Source organism: Salvia splendens, chromosome 14 (assembly GCF_004379255.2).
Source record: "Salvia splendens isolate huo1 chromosome 14, SspV2, whole genome shotgun sequence".
NCBI lineage: Eukaryota > Viridiplantae > Streptophyta > Magnoliopsida > Lamiales > Lamiaceae > Salvia > Salvia splendens.
The window spans coordinates 7273216-7292769 of NC_056045.1; the positions used below are offsets into that span (position 1 = coordinate 7273216).

The window sequence follows — 19554 nt, forward strand, 5'->3', positions numbered from 1 at the left end:
ATTTGACTTTGCTGTTGGAAAGAATTGGTTCAGGAACTCCCACTCGAAATCCGACCATGCCTTGATGGTGTTGGGTTCCAATCCTCACAACCAAGTATTTGCTTCGCCCTTCAAAGCAAGGGGAACAATCCTTAGCTTGAGGTCCTCCTCACTTGACCCCTTTGGCCTTTTCTGCACTCTGCAGATCTTTCTAAATCTATAAAAGAATTCAATCGGGCTCTAAGTACTAGCTCTCAGGAACACAGGTAAAATAGCCAGCAATTCCGGCTTCACATACACTGCTTCTTGCCTAGAGGTGTTTGAGATAGCGTGGGTTGGCTCATTCTCAGCGTGGAGATAGATTGAACCTATCTCTGGTTCATCCTCCTGCTCGCCGACCATGGTAGTTTCTGCCTCCTTTGGGTGAGCTACTATTTCTGGCGGACTCATGAAGGTGATGTCCTGTTTCTCTTCACGGTTGGCAACTGGATCATTCGGATGGCCGGGAAGTGGTTCTGGTTGGGCAACGTTAGACTCCTCCTCTTCCTCTACCTGCTTCCTGAACTCAGATACATAAATCGAAAGACTCAGATACATCAGATCAAACCGTAGCAAACATTTGAGCTAAGACATACAACGCGAATAAGAAATAAAATTGATCGGAGAGATTATGTATAACAACAGGAAATTCCAACGAGGAAATGAGATCATAATACTAAAATTACTGAATCTGAAAGTCATGAGTAGCAACAAAACATGGACCGAAAATAACTAAGAAAACAGGAAATTGTTTCATTGCTCCAAGTGTGTATGCAGTGGAATTAGAAGTGCGGAGAGTTGGGAGCTCCCATTTCAGCTCTGGAAGAGAGCTGAAAACTAATTAGTGTCATCCATTCCAAGCTGCCTCATTCCTCCTTCTCTATTTCCATTTATAGGAAGGCGTGAGGTCTTGATCCTTAGGGCATTTGTTCTCTGAAAAGTCTGCTTTACCCTTTGCCCTTGGGGATCTTTCTTGTGTAACACATTAGTGTTCTAACAAGGTGCTCCCACTGCATGCCATTTGATCCAACTTGATCCATTTACGCAGCGAATTTAACTCTTTCCCCTCATCCATTCGTCCGCCTAGTTGATCATCTTAGTTTCTGAAAATGGCTGGCTTTCATACACACCTGGCTCAAAATTATTCGTTAGTCACAAAATTTGATGTAGTTTTATGATAGAACACATGCGTGAAACGAGCCTCATCAGGCACACTTATGAACTTCGTTATAAATTCCGTTGAAATATGCATCTCTCGATCTCACACTGAAATTCGCAGACCTCGATGATTTCCCGAACTCTGCCACCACTAACGGCTTCCCAATGGCTGTTTGCGAGTCTTGAATGTGCGATTGGATCCACTTTCGCACGAACTCCGCCTCATGTTATGTTACATCTCGTGTTTCACTGTACTATTTCTATTTCTATACTAATCTTCTGTTCCTATCTTGTCACATTTTAATCGGACACGGATTTTAAGAAATGTAATGGAAAGTGGGTTGAAAAGTTAATTGGAAAGTGGATCCTACTTTTAAATACTCCTTCTGTCCCACTCAAGATGTCTACCTTTTCTTTTTAGTTTATCATATTTAAGATGTTCATTTTCTACATGTGGAAACAAATTTATCTCTCATATCTCCTCGTTAAAACACCTAACTACCTTTCCTCTCTCTATTATATTACACTAAATAATTCTTTCTAAAACTCGCAACTACCTTTCCTCTCTTTACTATATTACACTATTTAATTTTCATAAAACTCTGTGCCACTCAAGATTGTTGACATTTTGAGTGGACGGAGGTAGTATTAGTTTTAGACTAATTAAAAGTAAGTGAGAATGAGTCAGTAGAATGCGGGGTTTGCTACTAAAAATGGTAAAAATGTGAAATGCGATGAATTTTGTGGGACGAATGAAATTAGAAAAATTAGACAAATTTTCAAGGACAGAGGGATTAGTACATACCATTGGTCGGGGTAAAGATGAATGGTGGCAAAATCCACTTGGGGAATGCGGTTGTTGGAGACGAAATCGGTGCCGATTCCGACGGGATTGTTTTGCTTCTTCTCCGGCGTAGAATCGCCGTAGAATCCTTCCAATCCGATGCTGAGGAGGTGCTTCTTGTCTATGGATTTCACATGAGCTGCCATTTCCGCAACTGATAAGGCTCGTTTCATGCATCTATTTTATATATAAATTTTGTGGTTCTACGGTGCTAACATGCATTTATAAGTCCAGGTGCGTGAATTATCTGCCAGACCCAAGAACGAAGAACGATTACGAGGGCAGAGGGAATAGAGGAGAAAAGTGAAGAAAATTTGTGAAATCCGCAAGGGCACAATCGTCAAATCAAGAAGACCGTTGCCCTAGGGATTTGGACCACGCCTATAAATACCAGGAAGCTTACGAAAGGAAGGGAGACACTTAGTTAGAAAATTTCCTCGGTTATTTTGGCTTGCTCCCAAGTTCACTCACTCAATTAGCTTACGCACTTGGTTCAATGAGAGATCTGGGGTAGTTTGTTGATGGTTTTTGTTCATTTGGAAGGTGTAACACCACTCCGAGAAGGAGTGAAGAAACAATTTATTTTCTGCACGTACTTTTATCTCGCCGATTTCCTTGCCGGAAATTCGGCGATTGCTTTGTGACTCGCTACAGTTTATGATTAATCTAGTTTCGATTTCTGTTTTCGTTGATTCTGTTGTTTACCGATCTGATTTACTGTGTTGGATGCTTTTCGCAATTGATTTGTTGATCGGAGTTGAGATCGGTGTTGATCAGAGTTGATCTTCTGAATTGAGATTGAATCAGAGTTGGAATGATGTTGGAAATGGTGGATCTAGTTTGTTTGGTGATGATTCTAGTAGATCTAGCTTAGATTTCTGTTAATTGTTCGAATCTGAAGTACGGGTGTTTGGATCTGAATGGAAAACTCTGTTACTGCTTATTTACTTAGTCCAGTAGATTAGATCTAATAGCTTTTAGTCTAATTGAAGTGTTCATCGTTCGATCTGAAGTATGCTCTATTTTTCATGTTCTGTTCTGTTCATTTCGTGCTTGCTTGTTGGAGAAGATGAAGTCGATCAGTAGTTGTGGTCGCATTGCTTTAATTTGTTAGTTGCAGCTTTTGTCAGTAGCTAGTTAGGGTAATCTATTTTGCCGTTTACTTTTGCATGTCTTGTGTTTGGTTATTTTAGGAAACTCATTTACTTGACCCAGGAATTTGGTGAATACTCTCAAGTTGCTTTTGGATACGAATCATGCATGCATTTATGTTTTACGTACTTTCAATTCTCCATATCTGGTAATTAGAATAGACTAGATTTCATTTCTCAGGCCTAGTAGTTTAAAACTCGACCCTCATGTTGCGTGGCAGTAGTCAAACCCCTCCAAAAGTTCTCTCAGCGCATTCTGACCCTTCCATCCTCGTGGATTCGATCCCGACTTCCCTATACTAGCCAATAGTGTAGAGGGTTGAAGTTTTGAAGCGGGATTGTTGTGACAACGATTGCATTCTGAAAGTTCATGATCTCCTAGACCCCGTGCTCTAGCGAATCCTCTGGACCTAAGAATTAAACACACACACAGCAAGCAGTAACAATCCTTGTAGCACTTCAAATGGCGCCGTTGCCGGGGATGGATGACGTTGTTTATGTTTGCATCTAGAGATTTTCATTTGTTGTTTTTCGTTTTCTTTTCAGTTTATGAGTTGAGGCTCAAGGTCAGGACACTGGAGTAACTCATTTGGTTGGAGGGAAGCTCAAGCTAGTTGGCAGATCAAGAAAACAGTCTCCCCTGTTACTATCCGATCTGGGTTGACAACAACAGATCCAGTTCACCTGAGTTCGGAAAGTGACGACGACGACCTAGTCCCACCCATCAAGGAGGAAGACTCGGACGAAGGAACCGTCAGAATGGCGGCTGAACCAGACCACGATCCATAGATCGGCTTGTTCAATGCTCATTTAAACGGCGAGCCGGCACAAGCAATAGTGATCACCCCAGCTCAGAGATTGATAGACATCAAGACCAATGTACTGGCGGTTATGCCACACTTCTATGGCCGCAAGATAGAATGTCCCTATGAGTTCCTACACGAGTTTTGTAAGCTCTGCAGCATTCAGAAGAGGCCACCTAACTCGAATGAGGAAGATTATAGGCTATGTGCTCTACCCTTCGCACTGAAGGGAGAGGCGAACACCTGGCTACTGAGGCTGTCGGCCAATTCTATAAGTTCATGGGAGGATTTCAGGCTATTGTTCTTGGATTATTTTTTCCCATCAAACAAAACGAATATAATCAAGAAGGATATTCTGGCGTGCCGACAAGATTATGATGAGGCGTTGATTCTGTATTGGTCACGTTAGGGATTGCTCGATTCATGCCCTAACAACCGGATGTGCGAAGCAGAGGTATACAACATTTTTTATGAAGAGGCGAATCCGGAGTCCAAGGATTTATTAAAATCCTCGAGCGGGGGAAATTTTACCGAGAAACGAGTAAGTGATGCCCGAGAAATTTTGGGCAGGCTAATCGATGCTAAGAAGGCATACGACTCTCCTCGCACCATCCTTAAGAGGGGGAGTGTAGAAGCAGTGAACGTGCAGAGTGAAGACCGGATAGATCAAATGATAGATAAGCTGGAGAAAGCAATTCTGATTGCCATGGGAAAGAACAATTCCCTAGACCCAGGAGAGAAGATCAAGCAACTTCCAGGCCGAGAGGAAGTGTACTATTGCTATGGTCAGCAGAACGAGGGAGATGGTCAAGCTCAGGCAAATGCAATGGGGAGCTGGAATCCTAACGGAAGTTGGAACCCAGGCAGGCAAAGGGATGCTCCCTGGAGGGATCACCCAAACTTCAGATGGTCTGACAATGATCCGAATCTGCCACCGCCACAACAAAGCAACAACTATTCCAACCCTCAGGAGCGACAACCGAATTGGGTGAATAGAAACCAGGAGGGGAACAATTGGGGCAATCGGCAGCAAAATGACCATCCCAACTGGGCAAACAGGAATCAGAACAATCCAGCAAGTTCATATGTGCCACCACACCAGAGGAATTACCAAGGCAACACTCAGAACTCTCAGCCCAACTATCAAGGTCAACCAGGACAGAATCAACCATATCACAACACAGGAGGTCCAGGTAACTTCCGGCCGAATCAGGGGCATGGTCCAAACCACCCTCAAGAGCCAAACACTAGCCAGCAGAGTGCCAGACAGCCTAAAAGCATTGACGAATTGGTGAGTGATCTGGTGAACTCGCAACAGCACATTCAGAACAATATGCAATATAACAATGACGTGGTGCATAAGCTTCAAGATGCGCAGACTGAGCAAAAGGCAGCAATGGACATGTTATCGAAACAACTCTCTCAGATCGTGACTTCTTTGAGCGAGATGCGCGGGAATGAAGGAAGAATCACTGCCTCGGTTAAACCACCAGATAGGGCGAATATCAGTAAGATAACCCTGAGATCGGGGCGAGGATATGATGGTCCAAGTATGAAGAAAGATGAAAAGTCCACTCTCACTTCAATGGAAAAGAAAACTGGAAAAGAAGAAACCGGAATATGGGAAGCTGAAATAGGGGAGGTCAGAACAGAGGACGATGACTAGAGTAAAAACGGTGAGGAAGCAGTACCCCGAGTAGCTGACCAACATTCCCCAGGTCCAGGAGTTGAGGTGGAAATAGAAGAAATCATGAGAGAAGTTGGAGAATCTTCCAAGGGAGATTTCAGCAACAATGGAAAGCAAGTGAAACCCTTCCCTTACAGAGAGGAATTTAAGAAGAAAAAGGAGGATCCAGCGGACTTTATGGAAATTTTTGGGAAGCTGGAAATTAACCTACCGTTTCTCTAAGCTCTTAAGCTGCCCATCTTCAGCAAGTTTATCAAAGAGTTTATCGCTGGGAAAACCAAACCCAGCGGTAAAATAGTGATTGGAGAAACCGTGTCAGCCGTGATCCAGAAGAGGAGAATGCCTTCTAAGCGTACTGACCCAGGTATGTTCACTCTCCCCATCTCAATTGGGAACATTAAGGTTGAGCATGCCATGTGTGCCCTAGGTGGTTCAATAAATGCTTTACCACTTTCGCTTTATAAGAAATTGGAAGGAGTGAGAATGGTTGATACGAAAGTGGTAATCCAATTAGATGATAGGTCGTGCATCAGTCCTGAGTGCGTACTAGAAAATGTAATAGTTAAGGTGCATGATTTTCTGTACCCTGCTGATTTCTATGTTATTATGATGAGTGAGTACCACTTTGCTGAGTCTAGCGGAGGGCTTTTAGGAAGACCATTTTTATGCACCGCTGAGACAATCATCGATGTGTTTGATGGAACCATTTGTCTAGATTACCATGGAGAGAAGTTTACTTTTAACATTGATGAGGCTATGAAAAAGCCATTGGATATAGAAAATATGCATGCTGTGGATGTGATTAACCCCTTGGTCCAAGAATTTCTTGAGACAGAGTTGATGCAGGAACAGGTGGAAAATTCAGAGTTGAGTCACTCCATTGACAAGGAGGTTGTCAATTGGTGCGAGGCAGTCAACACACTGGGGATGACGGATGAAGAGTTAGCAGAAGCAATTCTGGAATTTTGTAAAAGTCCTGAATTTACCAGGTCTAAGGAATTAGTCTGTGTCGCTAATGGGGAACATTTACCAGCACCTGAAGGATTAATTACCAAGGAGACAAAGAAGAATCCATTGCCCCAGGAGACAAGTGCAACAAAGAAGGAACTGAAGACATTACCCCCAAGCCTCAGATATGCTTATTTGGAAGAGAACGAGATGTTCCCGGTGATTGTCAACAGTAACCTAACCAGAGAACAGGAAGAGGAATTACTGGAAGTGCTCAGGAAGAATAGGAAGGCTATCGGATAGACATTGTCAGACCTGGTGGGAAACAGTCATGATCTCTGCATGCACCATATTCGCTTGGAGGATGGAGCCAAACCTCACAGAGACCCGCAGAGGAAGCTGAATCTGAATATGAGAGAAGAGGTTCTTAAAGAAGTACTCAAGCTACTGTCCCTGGGTATCATATATTCCATTCCAGACAGTAAGTGGGTAAGCCCAGTCCATATGGTACCTAAGAAGTCAAGCATCCAAGTAGTTACAAATGAGAAGAATGAATTGGTGCCCACAAGATTAGTGACCAGGTGGCGGATGTGCATAGACTACTGGAAACTAAATGAGGCTACGCGGAAGGACCATTTTCCGTTACCTTTCATAGATCAAATGTTGGAAAGATTGGCAGGCAAGAAGTTTTTCTGTTTTCTGGACGGATACAGTGGATACTTTCAAATTACGTTGATCCGGAAGATCAGGAAAAGACAACCTTCACATGCCCATTTGGGACGTACGCATATAGAAGGATGCCCTTTGGATTGTGCAATGCGCCAGGCACTTTTCAGAGGTGCATGATGAGTATTTTCTCAGACCTGTTGGAGGAGTGTATCGAGATTTTTATGGATGACTTCACGGTCTACGGGAATTCTTTCGAGGACTGCCTTGCCAATTTGGATCTGGTATTACAACGATGCAGAGAGAAGAATCTGGTTCTGAATTTTGAGAAGTGCCACTTTATGGTACAGGAGGGAATTGTTCTGGGACACGTGGTCTCGGAAAAGGGTATTCAGGTGGATAAGCTAAGGTAGACGTGATCTCAAAGCTTCCATACCCCACGAATCAGAAGGAGATAAGAGGATTTTTAGGTCATGCTGGATTCTACCGGAGGTACATCAAGGACTTTGCAAAAATTGCACAACCACTTACCCGCCTCCTGCAGAGCGACGTAGACTTCAACTTTGACGAGGCATATCAAGGGGCATTCCAACTTCTGAAAGAAAGACTTGTATCAGCCCCTATCATCAGAGCTCCAGACTGCAATGACCCCTTTGAGGTAATGTGTGACGCCAGTGACTTCGCAGTCGGAGCAGTCCTAGGTCAAAGAATTAAAGGGAAGAGCTACGTGATTTTCTATGCATCCAAGACCTTAAATTAGGCCCAGAAAAATTACGACACTACGGAAAAAGAGATGCTAGCTGTCGTGTATTCCTTTGAAAAGTTTGGACCATACTTATTGGGGTCGAAGGTAGTAGTGTTCACCGACCATGCAGCATTAAAGTATCTACTGGCAAAGAAGGAGTCCAAGCCACGGTTGATCCGATGGGTGTTGTCACTTCAAGAGTTCAACTGGGAAGTTAATGACAAGAAGGGTACTGAGAACAAGGTAGCTGATCATCTCAGCAGAATTTTCCAAGGAGATACTGAAGAGGCTATACCAGATGCATTCCCAGTAGAACATCTGTACTTCACAGGGGAAACCTCGAGCCTTATTTGTTGGGATAAGGTGATGGCCACAACTGGAGCTGGAGTTTCTTACAAAGGGAAGTACCCACAGAATGCAGAGCCATGGTGTGCTGACTTGGCAAACTACTTAGTCACGGGGGAACTGCCCAGTGCTCCTGAGATTTCCCGGGCCCAAAGGATGAAAATCAGAAGTGAGGCCAAATACTATTTCTGGATGATCCGTATCTATGGAGAATGAGATCCGACCAAGTAATCAGGAGATGCATTCCATAATGGGAGCAAAGAGACGTGCTAGACCACTGTCATGCATTGGCGTGCGGTGGGCATTTTGGTCCAAGGAAGACTGCTCGAAAGGTTTTAGATAGCAGATTCTATTAGCCGACATTGAACAAGGATGCTTATGAGTACTGCCAGAGTTGCAACCGATGCCAGCAAACCGGGGGAATTTCTACTCGAGACGAGATGCCCCGGATTCCAGTGATAACTCTTACATTTTGCTGGCAGTAGATTACGTATCAAAATGTATAGAAGCCAGGGCAACTGCCACAAGTGAGGCGAAGGAGGTCACGAGGTTCCTCAAGACAAATATTTTCAGTAGATATGGGGTGCCAAGGGCGGTCATTTCAGACCAAGGAACGTATTTCTGCAATCAGACGATGGAAGCGCTTATGAAGAAATACGAAGTACATCACAGACTCTCCACTCCGTATCATCCACAGAGTAACGGTCAAGCAGAAATTTCCAACAGAGAGATCAAAGGGATTCTGGAAAAGACCGTTAACCCGTCATGAAAGGATTTGAGCAGAAGGCTAGATGATGCGCTTTGGGCCTATCGAACTGCGTTCAAGACCCCCATTGGAATGTCGCCATATAGACTCGTGTTTGGCAAGATGTGCCACCTTCCTGTTGGGATAGGGCACAAGGCTTATTGGGCAGTCAAAGAAATGAACATGAAGCCCCAGGTCTGTGAAGAGGAAAGAAAGCTGCAACTGCAAGAGCTGGAGGAGTTGAGACTCGAATCCTACGATGCTGCAATGTGGTACAAGGAAAAAACCAAGTTGTGGCACGATAAAAATCTCCGGACGAAGGAACTGCAGGTTGGGTAGAAGGTACTCCTTTTCCAGTCTCGGCTGAAGCTGATGCCCGAGAAACTGAACTCTAAGTGGACCGGACCTTACACAATTGTGAGCCTCAGAGCCAATGGAGTCGTGGAAATTCAGGGATGTACTCCTAACTCTATCCATTTTCTTGTTAACGGTCATAGAGTCAAGAGGTTTAGGGATAGTTCAGAGCTTTGTGTGGTGGAAGAAGTTCCACTGCGCATGCCCACCACTATCGCCTTGTTGGTTGAAAGGTTTAAGTATTCTTCGGGAATTCTTGGGTCAAAGAAATGACATGTAGTTTGAAAATTTTAAAGGCAAAACCAAATTCCCAAGAATACTTAAACAGATTTTGTACATGTTGTGAATATTCCTATTTATGTTCTCTTAAGAAAACCCAAACAAAGAAAAAAATATTTTAACCCAAAAATATTTTTGAAATATCGAACCCCCCTGGGAAGGTCAGTTGAACTTTAAAATGTTTTGCTGTCTTATTTCCTTGACCTGGGAGTTCGGTGTTTCATTCTTTTGTTATTGTGTTTTTAAGTTGTGCGGTTGATAGGACAGCAGTTACACGGTTGTTAAGCAAATGGGGGGAAATTTCAAATTTGAAATTCAAAATTCAAAAGAAAAAAGTAATTATGATTTTCAAATCTCTTTGCAGAGGAGGTACGGTCGCTCACGTCACACGCAACCGTTCTTCTACCCTCTTTTGTTTTTATCTGAACTCCTTTATTATTTTCCCCTACCTCTTATTAAAACATTCCCTTCACGCTTATCTCCCTCACAAACACTTTTCATATTTTCGAAACCCTAATCTCAAAATTCCTAATTTTCTGTGTGTAAGCTTCCGGCATCACCATCTCCAGTCGCCAAATTCAGATACTATGGACACCCGGAGCAGACAAAACACCAAGAAAGGGAAAGCTGTAGGAGGAAGAGCAGCGGCGAAGCCACCGGTTAAGCCTGCTGCTGAGCGACAGTCCACATCTCAACCCACACTCACCGATCCCCCAACTGCACCCACCAAGAGAAGGCTGGAGATGCCTTTAGACCCACCCATCACATCTGGCGCACTAGCAGCTGAAGCCGATCAAGAACAGATCGTAAAGGAGTTCTTGCAGAAATTTGGTCGGGGAGCGTAGGCCAGTGCAATCTATGCCCGTCTGGCAGAGGTTTGTGATAAGGCTCGTTTCATGCATCTATTTTATATGTAAATTCTGTGATTTCTTCGGTGCTAACATGCATTTATAAGTCCAGGTGTGTGAAAAATCTGCCAGACCCAGGAAGGAAAGACAATTACCAGGGCAGAGAGAATAAAGAAGAAAAGTGAAGAAAAAAAGTGAATTCTGCAAGGGCACAATCGTCAAATCAGAAATACCGTTGCCCTAGGGATTGGAGCCACGCCTATAAATACCGAGAAGCATATGAAGAAAGGGAGAGCATCTAGTTAGAAAATTTCCTTTGGTATTTTGGGCTCACTCTTAGAATTCACTCACTCACTCACGCACTTGGTTCAATGGGGATTTGGGGTGGCTAGTTGGTGGTTTTGTTTTGTTTTCAGTTGAAGGTGTAACACCACTCCGAGAAGGAGTGAAGAAACAATTTTAATTTCTGCACGTACTCTTATCTCGCCGATTTCCTTGCAAGAAATTCGGTGATTGCTTTGTGACTCCTTTCAGTTTATTATTAATCTAGTTTTGTTTTCTGTTTTCGTTCGATTCTGTTGTTTACTGCTCTGCTTACTGTTTTGGATGCGTTTCGCAATTGTCTTGTTGATCAGAGTTGAGATCGGTGTTGATCGGAGTTGATCTTTTGAATTAAGGTTGAATCGGAGTTGGAATGATGTTGGAAATGGTGGATCTAGTTTGTTTGGTGATGATTCTGGTAGATCTAGCTTAGATTGATATTAATCGCTCGAAGTATGCTCTGTTTTTCATGTTCTGCTTTGTTCATTTCGTGTTCGTTAGTAGGAGAAGATGAAGCCGATCGGTAATTGTAGTCGTACTGCTTTAGTTTGTTAGTTGCAGCTTTTGTCAGTAGCTAATTAGGGTAATATGTTTTTCCGTTTACTTTTGCATGTCTTGTGTTTGGATATTTTTGGAAACTCATTTACTTGACCCAGGAAATTGGTGAATGCTCTCAAGTTGCTTTTGGATAGAAATCATGGATGCATTTATGTTTTACGTACTTTCAATTCTCCTGATCTGGTAGTTAGATTAGAATAGATTTCATTTCCTAGGCCTAGTAGTTTAAAACTCGACCCTCATGTTGCGTGGCAGCTGCCAACCCCTCCAAAAGTTCTCTCGATGCATTCTGACCCTTCCATCCTCGTGGATTCGATCCCGACTTCCCTATACTAGCCAATAGTGTAGAGGGTTGAGGTTTTGAAGCGGGATTGTTGCGACAACGACTGCATTCTGAAAGTTCACGATCTCCTAGACCCTGTGCTCTAGCGAATCCTCTGGACCTAAGAATTAAGCGCACACATAGCAAACGGCCAACCGTACCGTAGTGACTTTCCGCGACGCTTCAGTTTGCAGAACGGGAGAGGCAGCAGCTACATCAACTCAGGCAACCACCTTACAACCTCCCACAAGCGACGCGTCTGATCCCCATACCGAGTCTACAGCAAGGGATCTAGTGACCGCTCAACCGCAGATGGCCATAACGCCAATTAAAGAGTTTCCTTCTGCCCGTGACACACGCCGATACTCAGGCGACGGTGCCACTCCTAGCTCCAGATTCAACACTTGCCGACGAGGCAGGCAGCCAGGAGGAGGATAGGGACCAGGATATCCACGATGGAGAGAGCCCGGATGTTGCCGGTGAACCAGAACAAGAAAGGGATGGTTCTGCGGAGGATGAAGGTCTGGTGGAGAGTGATGAGGGAAATGTAGAAGCTGAGGAAGAGGGTGTAGAGGAGAGTGAGGGAAATGGAGAAGCTGAGGAAGAGGGTGAAGAGAAAGTAGAGGGACAGGTAGAAGCCGAGGAAGAAGGTGAAGAGGAAGAAGAAGGAATTGAAGAGAAAGTTGAGGAACCGGAGAGTGAGGATACTCAGGTATGAAAGAAAGAAACACAGAGAACAACTCGACCCCCACAAGGCCTCCCCCTAGGGACTACTCCCCAGAAATCCACTCCGACTGCCCCAGTGACTATGCCAGTGAAGAAGAGGAAGGAGCCCGCCCCATCCACCACCAACGAATCGGCCGGCACATCAACCAAGCATCAGAAAGGAGGAGAAGAAACCACTACCACTACTCTTGCAAGAAAGGAGATCTCGAGGCCAAGCCAGCCCAACGCCAGGAAGCATACAACAACACCACCACCACCCAGAGGAGCACCCCAGAAGCCTGGTCCCCGCAGGGGCAAGGGACAGAATTGATCAGACCCCCCAGAGTAGCCAAGTAATTTTAATTTCTGTTTTTTAGCTTTTAGTTTTTTCAGCTTTAGTTTTTTTTTTAGTGTGCATGCTAGATTGTTCGTTTTTTTATGATCTCTTCCACTTAGGCCATTGCTTGGCCTAAGTGTGAGAAGTTTATATGTCTAGTATGTTTTGTTTTCTTGTGTTTCTTGTGTATCTGCTCACACTTAGCCCATGGCTTGGCCTAAGTGTGAGAAGATTGTTTTGTACATGTTTTGTTGTGTTTTTGCCTTCTTACACTTAGCCCAATGCTTGGTCTAAGTGTGAGAAGTTTGCGTTTTGTTTTTTTTCTATTCTTCTGTTTGTGTCGCCACTAACTGCCCTGCTTTCCACTTCATGAGGATTGCTTGGGGACAAGCATAAATGAAGTGGGGGGGAAACAGTTAGTGCAGTTAGTGTCTTGTACATATTCTGTTAGGTCTAGGAGTTAGTAGAAGTTTTTTTTAGGTTCTGTGTTGCATAACTGGTATAATAGATAGCAAAAGCCCCTTAGAGAGAGTAATTGAAGAGGAAATACATGCTGATTTGTGAATCTTTTTTCCTTAATAAATCTAAGTCAGTTGGAAGAAGTAAGGATGATAGAAAATGCCTGAATTTAAGCTTACTGTGAAGCCCTCTTAAAAGTGAGTTAAAAGCCTAAAGTAGAACACTTCTACTAAACACTTAAAAAAACAGAGTGGTTGCCATTGATGCTAAGGGAAAAATGACATAGATAGTAAGGACTAAAGGCAATAGGGATAACCATTTTGAGCTTTATTCTTTCGAACCTGCTGAACCTGCCTCATTGGAAAGTAGTGAACTCTTTGGGCCTGTGCTAAACTGAATCAATTTGTTGGAACCTTTAGCCTTCATGCAATGTGAACAAAGGGGCAGGGATGGAGTAGCTCGATGGTAGGAGCAAAAAAAAATGAATAAAATGTTAGAAATAATAAACGGGCAAGGAAAGTTGTAACTTGACCCGAGAAAAAGAATAGTTAGAATATGGGCAGAAAAAAAAAGACATATGATTATCCGGCCCAGGAAAAAAGTAAAAAAAATGGGCAGGAACAGTTTTACCTGACCCAAGAAAAAAAGAGAAAAAAATAGAGAACGGGCAGAAAAAAATGTGGCCCAGTTAAGTGAGGAGAATAAGGCTAAGAAGCCAAGGAACATCTCCATAAGGTTGGGAAAGATAAAATCATACACGGGAGTTTGTTACTAAGCTTTGCCCCTAAGTTCACATGTCCGCATCATGTTTCACCTATACTTTTGAACTTAGAACCTTAGGATTCTCACCGATAAACACTGTAATCCCCTAGCCCTATTACAACCCAGTGAAAGACCTTAAGGAACTATCCTATGGCATCAATCTTAAGGCATCAATGGAATGGCAGAATGAAGAGCGAATGATCATTACGTCCCTGGTGAGGAATGAGTGATCGTGTGAACCTAACAAAGGCAAAATTTTAGGCTATCTTGACGAACTGACAACTTGACTAGACAGAAGAATGGAGGGGGAAGAATCTGAGGCTGTAAATACTTGGATTGACCTTAAACTTGTGGGGATGGCTGCTAGTAAAAAAATACCAGTTTATGCACTTATGTGTTATCTTTTCTTTGTCTTGTGTTTTCTGTGTGTTTCTTTTTTCTGTGTCTAAGTCTAGGAGTTTTCGGGTTTTTTAGGATGGTTAAAAGGGGAGGATGCATTGAAACTTGTCTTATTTCTTTTTTCTTGTCTTTCATACTTGAGGACAAGTATGGTTTAAGTGTGAGCAGTTTGATAAGGCTCGTTTCATGCATCTATTTTATATATAAATTATGTGGTTTCTATGGTGCTAACATGCATTTATAAGTCCAGGTGCGTGAATTATCTGCCAGACCCAAGAACGAAGAACGATTACCAGGGCAGAGGGAATAGAGGAGAAAAGTGAAGAAAAGAGTAAAATCCGCAAGGGCACAATCGTTAAATCAAGAAGACCGTTGCCCTAGGGATTTGGGCCACGCCTATAAATACCAGGAAGCTTACGAAAGGAAGGGAGACACTTAGTTAGAAAATTTCCTTGGTTATTTTGGCTTGCTCTCAAGTTCACTCACTCACTTAGCTCACGCACTTGGTTCAATGGGAGATCTGGGGTAGTTAGTTGGTGGTTTTTGTTCATTTGGAAGGTGTAACACCACTCCGAGAAGGAGTGAAGAAACAATTTATTTTCCGCACGTACTTTTATCTCGCCGATTTCCATGCTGGAAATTCGGCGATTGTTGTGTGACTCGCTACAGTTTATGATTAATCTAGTTTCGATTTCTGTTTTCATTGATTCTGTCGTTTACCGATCTGATTTACTGTGTTGGATGCTTTTCGCAATTGATTTGTTGATCGAAGTTGAGATCGGTGTTGATCGGAGTTGATCTTTTGAATTGAGATTGAATCGGAGTTGGAATGATGTTGGAAATGGTGGATCTAGTTTGTTTGGTGATGATTCTGGTAGATCTAGCTTAGATTTCTGTTAATTGTTCGAATCTGAAGTACTCGTGTTTGGATCTGCATGGAAAACTCTGTTAATGCTTATTTACTTAGTCCAGTAGATTAGATCTGATAGCTTTTAGTCTAATTGAAGTGTTCATCGTTCGATCTGAAGTATGCTCTGTTTTTCATGTTCTATCCTGTTCATTTCGTGCTCGCTTGTTGGAGAAGATGAAGTCGATCGGTAGTTGTAGTCGCGTTGCTTTAGTTTGTTAGTTGCAGCTTTTGTCAGTAGCTAGTTAGGGTAATCTGTTTTGCCGTTTCCTTTTGCATGTATTGTGTTTGGTTATTTTAGGAAACTCATTTACTTGAACCAGGAATTTGGTGAATACTCTCAAGTTGCTTTTGGATACGAATCATGCATGCATTTATGTTTTACGTACTTTCAATTCTCCAGATTTGGTAGTTAGAATAGACTAGAGTTCATTTCCCAGGCCTAGTAGTTTAAAACTCGACCCTCATGTTGCGTGGCAGCAGCCAAATCCCTCCAAAAGTTCTCTCGATGCATTCTGACCCTTCCATCCTCGTGGATTCGATCCCAACTTCCCTATACTAGCCAATAGTGTAGAGGGTTGAGGTTTTGAAGCGGGATTGTTGCGTCAACGACTGCATTCTGAAAGTTCACGATCTCCTAGACCATGTGCTCTAGCGAATCCTCTGGACCTAAGAATTAAACACACACACAGCAAGCAGTAACAATCCTCGTAGCACTTCAGCCACCCACTCCTTTTCATCTTTATTTCTCATCATTACTCTCCAAATCAAATGCAATATATCATAAAAAGTCGAAAACTAACGACTCTCTCATATTCATAAATTCACAGAGGGCAACACTATTTACAAGCAACATGTCCTTTTAATAAATACTTATTCATTATGCTTAATTAATGTCTCATTAATACGCAATCAATAATTAATTAATAGGAGTACTTGGATAATTTTTTTCTTAATTTTCTAATATATGTATTAGAGTAAAATATATTGAGGGACAGAGAGTGTGACTTGTAACGCTTTTCCAGAGAGGTCGGATGAGCAACGGGGTTCGTTCATGAGCTCCCATGCAAGTATGGTCGAATCATCTTTGTAAGCTACGCCACTTACTGAATTCATTCTTGTTACCACTGCCTGCATATTTTAAGACCCCAAAATGCAATTAATTAGTGTAAACAGGTACTCCCTCTCCCTCTCCCTCTGTCCACCATTTAAAAGATCATTTTGACCACTGATTTTAAAAAATTGCTGGACTCAAATTATGGAGCGTAAAGGAAGAAAATAAGTTTAAAATTAGACCTATTTAAATATTCTCTCCATTCCATAGTAGTAGAAACATTTCTTTCCGTCACGAAGATTAAGAAAAATGTGTGTAGTGTATTATAGAAAAAGATAATAAAGTATGACAAGGAAATAGTAGAGAGAAGAAAGTAAGAGAATGAAAAGTAAGTGGGAAGAAATGTGTTAACTTTTACTAAAAAAGGAAATGACTTCACTACTATGGAATGTACCAAAATGACAAAATGACTCTACTACTATGGAACGGATGGAGTATTAGTTTATAATGAATTGTGAATGTAAAAAATAGTGGAAAGTGAGGTCCATAAACCAAAAGTGACAAAAAAAAAAAATTGAACAATTCAAAATGATAAAATAATTTTTTAAATGATGGACAAAGTGAATATTCAATATGGCCTTGCTCCCTAGCCCATTGAACATATTGCTTTTTCCCTCCATAACCATCCCAATTGTTCACCAATGTCAAGATTAGATGAATCCCATATTTGCAAGCTTCTGATATCACATAATCCAATCCCTACACAATACACTCATAAATACATATGGTCAAACTGATCTACATTTACTTGGGTTTGCTCTGATATTGTGAGAACAAAAATATAGGTTTTCAACGATTCCTTAAACCAGATACCTTTGATCTGACACATGTTTTAAGAAATATAATAGAAAGTGGGTTAAAAAGTTGGTGGTAAGTGGGTCCTACTTTTATTTAATAATTTTATAATAAATGTGAGTGTGAATGAGTTAGTGGAATGTATGGTCCACTATAAAAAATGGTAAAAGTGAAATGTGATAAATTTTTAGGGACATACGAAAATGGAAATAGGTGACAAATTTTCAGGGATGGAGGGAGTATTATTTATGAAGTAATAAATGTACATTAGACTTTCTCTGGCCCATAAAAGCTTATAATATTTCAATTAACTAATTTTTGGTAATGGACTATACATTCATTAAATCATTTACACTCATATTTTATTATAAAATTTACAAAATAATACTCCCTCCGTCCCACTAAAGATGACCCACTTTCCTTTTTGTTTTGTCTCATCCAAGATGACTCATTACTATAAAATGGAAAATCTTTATCTCTACTTTATTCCCTCTATCTTACTTTACTCTCTCCACTCAACACACAAAATAAAAGGTAGTTGCGGGAGCTTTGCCCGTCGATCAAACCAAGAACAATACAGAATTAAAATAAAAACGTGAAAATAAAATAGAAGGATATTTGATATTTCTTGATTGATGGAGAAGAACACAATGTCTCCTATTTATAAGACTACCCTGACTTAGAGAACAAGAAAACAATATATGGGAAAGATACGATAATATAATACTAATAGAATAAATAATAGAGATATGATAATTAAATAATATGACTGTATCAACTACTCCAATGTTGAAATCCACCTTGTCATCAAGGTGGAAACCACGATGCAACGAACAGAGGCGAAGTGAAAACCTTGGTGAGTATCTCCTCCTGGATCAAATACACACCAAATAAATATGCATCTTCCTTCATCATATCCATCCAAAATCACCAATGGAGGACCGTGTTGGATACGAGTCATGGCAGACTTCGAAGCAATATTGTGGTTGTGATATTCCAAGGCTACAACGGGGGAGCTTGTCAACGCATTCAAAAATACTCAAACAAGGTGTGTCAATGCGCGGAGGGATCAACCGTGCATCAGCGTCAAGCGATGTTGATTGATGTTTCATACTTGCAACATCACCGACATGCAAATCCACATAGAGAACGGCAATTTTCGTCAAACCTTTTGGAATGACATATGCAAATTCATCTCCAACAAATGCAGCTAGTTCAGCACCTTTTTTCTGAACCAATTCTTCAGATTCTAATCCAAGCTCATCCTTAAACAACATTCTCCTATCTTCTATTCATACTTCAAGCTCATGCTTTGTTGTTTATGATGCAGCCTTGTGCTCATCAATATGAACTTGAATCTCCGTTCTCTCTTCACATTCATGCATATTTGTTTCTAACTCCTTTATTGAGCTCGGAACTGCAGCTTGTCGAGGCAGATCAGAGGCCAATGGTGGCGTTGTCACTGGCAATGGGCAGCTCAAAAGGCGGTGCTAGACTTGGCTGCCGTGGCGGGCAATCTGATCGCGATAGTGGTGGCGGCTGTTTGTAGTATTGGTTGGGCTGGTTTGCAACGATGGTTGCTGTTAGTGGTGGTTCCCAACAATAAGTATGTTGAGCCCGAGGCTGATCATAAAGCCGAAATCCGAGCTGTTGTTGCTGGATAGGCCGCGAATCCCAGCAAGTGGGTTGTCTGAGCGCGGTGTGGTGTGGCTACTAAGGCGGTTGATAAGGCTAGTCATATGGTGAGTATCCCTGCCGCGTGCACAACCTTGGCGGGTCCCAACAAGAGGGCGGTGGTGGCGAGTACAAATCTGGCTCGTAGGACGATGGTTGCTGATACGCAGTTCCTGGCGCAGCCAGGGCAGGTCCCAGGAAGTGGGCTGACGGGCTTGGTAGGGATGGTGTTGTGGGTGGAGTCGCCCATCCTGTGGATATGGATATGATGGCTGTTGATCTAACGCTCTGATCGGATGGTGCGGGGGTTGATATACGGGCTGCCATGGGTGGTAATCCGCCTGCCGGTGTTGATAACCGGTGTAGGTGTACGACATGTAGACAACGATTCGGAGGAAGAGATCACAATGAAAGCACCAATTGTTAAGGGATAGTTTCCCTTAACAAGATTTCGGCGTCGCGATTGCGATCGTCGGATGAATAAAAGGTAATCGTCGGATTGCGATCGTCGGATGGATCAAACCAAAAACAATACAGAATTGAAAAAAAAGCGTGAAAATAAAATAGAAGGATAATTGATATTTCTTGATTAATGGAGAAGAATACAATG

General features: G+C 42.2%; 1 pseudogene; it reads right to left on the reverse strand.

Annotated features, from left to right (window-relative positions):
• Window positions 1-219: 219 nt before the first annotated feature.
• On the reverse strand, window positions 220-18547 carry LOC121764100 (annotated as a pseudogene).
• Window positions 18548-19554: the final 1007 nt, after the last annotated feature.